Source organism: Dreissena polymorpha, chromosome 14 (genome assembly GCF_020536995.1).
Source record: "Dreissena polymorpha isolate Duluth1 chromosome 14, UMN_Dpol_1.0, whole genome shotgun sequence".
Classification (NCBI taxonomy): Eukaryota; Metazoa; Mollusca; class Bivalvia; order Myida; family Dreissenidae; genus Dreissena; species Dreissena polymorpha.
In genome coordinates this window covers 51,230,458-51,235,536 of record NC_068368.1, presented here as the reverse complement: position 1 = coordinate 51,235,536, position 5,079 = coordinate 51,230,458, and the positions used below count along the sequence as shown (strand labels likewise).

Below are 5,079 nucleotides of genomic sequence, written 5' to 3'. Positions count from 1 at the left end.
AGACATAGTTAAAAGTTTGTATGTTTTCAACTTAAATTCAAAATGTAGGCATTTAAAAGGTACATGCCGATTAGCATCCTGCGCTAAAAAAGTTTCACCTATGCGGTATTAACATGCAATATTTACACATACAGCCGTAACGACAGCCACAGACAGACAGACAAATATACAGATATACAGACAGACAGGCATATAGCCATACTGACAGACGCAGACAGACAGACAGACAGACAGAAATACAGACAGACAAACATACAGACAGACAGACAGACAGACAGACAGACAGACAGACAGACAGACAGACAGACAGACAGACAGACAGACAGACAGACAGACAGACAGACAGACAGACAGACAGACAGACAGACAGACAGACAGACAGACAGACAGACAGACGTCTTCATAAATATATATTCGCATTATATTTCGTCACGTGAATTGGTATAGCAACATAACAGAATATAACATATTAAAATAATTATAGAATAATATAAATACAATTACACACATATCAATTGCAAGTACACGTATATTCTATCTAAGCGGTAATGACATGTATTACACAAAACTATTTAGGCTTGTATTTCTCCTCACGCGTGATTGATATATGTTCATACATTAGAATTTGTGTATTAGTCACACGAAAATAGTTACTTGTGGAATATATTTACATATGGGTTAATATAAGATATACGGTTAATATATGTTTTCTTAAGTAAGTGTAATAGCGGAATAAACATAAACAATTGTATCCGTCTTCTAAATAAATAACGAGCGCATTGAAATTATATTTACGTATAACATATAATATCCAGACATCATGACCTACCATATGTAAACACATATCTATGATGTTTTGTACTTAAGTTCTTAAGCTCAAGAAAATTGGAAATTGTTTTGATTGAAGCGTTTAAACTTAGATGTGAGACTTTAAATAGTCTAGATGTTGTTTAATTGCATGCTAGCAAACATAATTGTATTTGAAATTTAAACATATTTGTCACGACTGTCATTTTTGCTCATCTTTAATTTGTATTATTGTATGATTCCCTGGCCATATTTCTTCTGTATATAATTTCTTGGCCAAATACAGAAGCAACATGGCCAATCAACTTTGATTGATTGATTGATTGATTCTAAATCAACGTCATTGCAACATATAATTAATAACATTCCGAGCATATCTGCCAGTTTGGATTCTTAATTTGTGTGCAGAGACTTTGTATCTTACAAAAACAAGCGCACACGTCTAGGAAGTAAAGCTAAAAAAATTAGTTTTATTTGTCAATCTGTTGATTCCACATACTCCGTTATAATTTGTTTCGACATCAAATTAAACTATACATGATGTTTCCGAATCCAAACAATCAAACAAACACATAAAAAACATTAGTTTAGTGATTTCTGATTATACATTACGATTTGATTAAATATTATATACAATACATGTTCATTATTTTGAATTAGTTGAAGTACATAGTATTTGGTTTTTTTGGTCGGAATAAATGAATTTTCTCTAAAATGGTTATAAAACCTTCGAAAACCTTCAAATGCTCATGAATAATTGAATAATTGAATAATGAATATATGAATAAAACATAAAATGGAACACTTCTATTACACTCCATTCATATCATTTGTTTTATCAAGATAATTCATGTGAATTAAATTTACACGTTGCTTGTTGTTCCTAATCAATTGAATGCCAGATTCTCCTAGTTTGGTAATACGATCCTTTTGAAGATTCGAACCGACATGGATGCACATAACACACGGATGGATCAGATTCAGTGTTGTCTTGATCGCAATCACGTCGTTCATCGGTTGATTCTTTCAACACGTTACGCAGATTCTGAAACACATGAATTTAAATGAATCTTTTCAACACGTCCTCTGATAATCTTGCGCCATTCCATTCTGTGTTAATAAACACGGCTGTAAACACTTATGTTACAGATGAGTAGTTCATAGTTCATGTATGATCTCTTAACGATTGAAATGCGTGTTGGGCTATGACTTGTATCTAAACATTTTGCATTGTAAAATTGTCAATGAGTTCAACATAATAACGACTTATCAATCATGAATCATACTAGTATGTAATTATTTTATATAAAAAAAACATCAAACAACTTCGACCTAAATTCCTTGAGCTAAAGCACTTATTAATAGTTAATTTTTAATCGTATTTCTTAACAGCCTAAACAATTTTGACAATATGCGATATCTTAAGTCCTTGACGCATACATTATTAACAATAGTTGATGTTGTTTATCTAGTTATATGTTATCGTCCTTTTTATTTTAATCCCAACTTTGCTATCATGTATATACATCACTTTTTATTAATGACTTAACTTAAGAATTACTCCTTTAAAAATATGATTACTTAAGTAAAGTAATTTGTAAACATTTAAAATGTGACCATATTACATATCCTATTAAGCTTCATTAATGATATCAAGTTACTGTTTATACTAGTTGATAGTTGCTAGTTGATAGCAATATGAAACTTATAATGTTTACATATATGCAAATATGAGAGCAAAAATATACTGTTGATATAAGCATGTGCTCAAGTGTCTTCCGCCTTGAGTCTGATTTGTTTCATAATGCAAATTACCAGTGATAACGACTCGTCATCGATTTGTTCAAACGCCTTATTTTCTCCTTCTTGAAGCCATCTTTAACCTAAATAACGCAAAATATAGTAAATAACACAGACATTTTGACTTAATCCTAATGTCGAATGTTCCTATCGCAAAAAAGAGTGACTATCATAGATATCGCACTATAATGGTATTGTTAAGTGTTCCTGTTAGCAATTCAGTTGAATTGACTTTGTTGATGAAACTGTAAATTGATCGTTTTAGAATTTAAAGGAAATGAATTTGGATTTTGCACATAGAACATACTATATTATACTATATGACACCATTATTTAAATACAATTTCAATCTAAACACTACGTTTGTGAATCAACATATCAAAACAAATAGCAATACTCGAAATGGTATATATACATCGCGAATATATTGAAAATAATCGGAAGATTTAATTTTTAAAATCATAAGACGTTTACCTTTTCATTTAACACGCAGTTGCATACGAAGATATAAACGCCCTGCAACAAAACTTTTAAACATTATAAAAACATACATTTCAAATGATTATATTTCGTCATGCTCTTGAACTATTTAACATGCCTAGTTAAAAGAAACTATTGATTTAAATCATCAACATTGTTTATTAGTTCATAGATTGAATGTTATTTTTGACATTTATTTTGCGATTAAGTTACACCTGTATATGAAACGAATCGAATGTGACAGGAACTAAATCGTCTTGAGAATATCCGTATGCGATACAATGTAAATGACCAGGCTAACTGTGCGATCGTTGATCTTGCAGATAGGTATTTATGCTATATAATACGTAGTGCTATGATGCACTATGCGTACAAACCTGCAGCCCGTTGCAGACTGCGAACACATATTGCATGAATGAGGCCGACTCGTTGACGTAGAAGATGCCGAGAATCCAGGAGATGCCCATCAGAGGCACTAGCACGCAAAGAGACCAAAGTGTTGTCCTACAAAAAGTAATTTATTACCTAATTTTGTACTTGAACTGTTTTTCTATCCCGTATAGCATCAGCAGGTTTTCATAGAAATTATACTCATCGATACATTATTTATGACTAAATATGAAGTTGAGGTCACCAAAAAGTATATTAAAGGTAACATATAAAATTGGTTGAAGGCGTTATAGCACGATTAGTTTGAACGTCCTGTACGTTCTTGTGTAACGCTGCAGCTATCCATGATTTCATATGTTTGGCATATTTTCGATTAACACTAAATCGTATGTCATTTACGTATTTCTTTGTTGATGGTAGTTTAATAACTTTGGTAGGGGTCTTGTTCAAATAATACAATCTCTGCAAAATTTAATTGGGCTCTTATATACTTGGTGCACTTAAATATTATAAGTAAATGTATAATTATCTTACTTGATCTTGTCTTTAATTGGCTTGTCTTCCATTGCTTTTAGAGCAAACATTTTCTTAAACAATATAATCAAAACAATGATGTTGAACTGAAATAGAAACAAAACACAGATTATAAACTAGTTTACTTTCCTCTATTCATTTGCGGCAAACACATACAGCTTGGTGATGTAATACATCTTTAACACTCTTTTCGTTCCCGTCAATTCCATTTTCCAGATATTGTTTCGAGCTTTATTCAATTAAAATTAGTTACAAAACTACCGATGGTTTGTTCTTAAAACAGTATATTATCAGTATACGATTACCAGTATAACGAACAAGGCTGGACCAACAAATGCCCATCTGAGTCCACGAGATAGAGACAGCCAGCAGCTGGAAGAAACTACATAGTTTATATAGGTCTTAAAAGAGAGTTGCATAACATAACGGGACACTTAAGGTTACTAATTTTAAAGCTTGTAAAATCGTCGGTGATTTCTAGATTCGATTATGGTTTTATTATAATATTGTTAGCAGATACGTGCTGTGTCAGTAAATAAGAATATTTACACGTTTAATATATAAGAAAACTATTGTTTAACATAGGAGCACAACGCACATACTAATTATCGTCGCCATATCCATTTGTTTTTGTTATTGAAATTGTACTTCCAACTATGATAACAGGAACACCTGCAACAAAGTAAACAAAGCATTCTGGCTTGACTATGAAGACGTCATGATTCTATGCTATTTTATAAATAACGATTCAAACATAATCCCTAAACATTACTTCATGTATTAAGTTAATGTATTAAGTACTAAATATACATATTTTTACAGTAAACAAATAATAAAATGTGGTTTACCCCATGCAAACACTAACAGCTTGCGGAGTGGTGAATTTTGTGCAAAAACTAGAATAACGTCATTCAGAATACCAATGCTTTCTGCAAGCATGAGGAAAAAGACGGCGCTATTGATGTAGTGCAACAGAGCCGCGACTACCGTACAAACAATCTGTAAAACGATGATTTATTTCAAAACTAAATGGAACTGTGATCAAGCCTTCACCAAATAATACAGATA

The 5,079-nt window shown here is 31.7% G+C and overlaps 1 long non-coding RNA gene across 1 annotated transcript; it reads right to left on the bottom strand.

Moving 5' to 3' along the window:
- Nucleotides 1-3,076: 3,076 nt before the first annotated feature.
- LOC127857675 (uncharacterized) lies at nt 3,077-4,684 on the bottom strand. The gene is made up of 5 exons (XR_008038551.1): nt 4,614-4,684; nt 4,317-4,383; nt 4,012-4,097; nt 3,465-3,591; nt 3,077-3,123 (listed from the first exon to the last, which is right to left on the bottom strand). It is a non-coding gene; the product is annotated as an uncharacterized LOC127857675 (long non-coding RNA).
- Between the last annotated feature and the right edge of the window lie 395 nt (nt 4,685-5,079).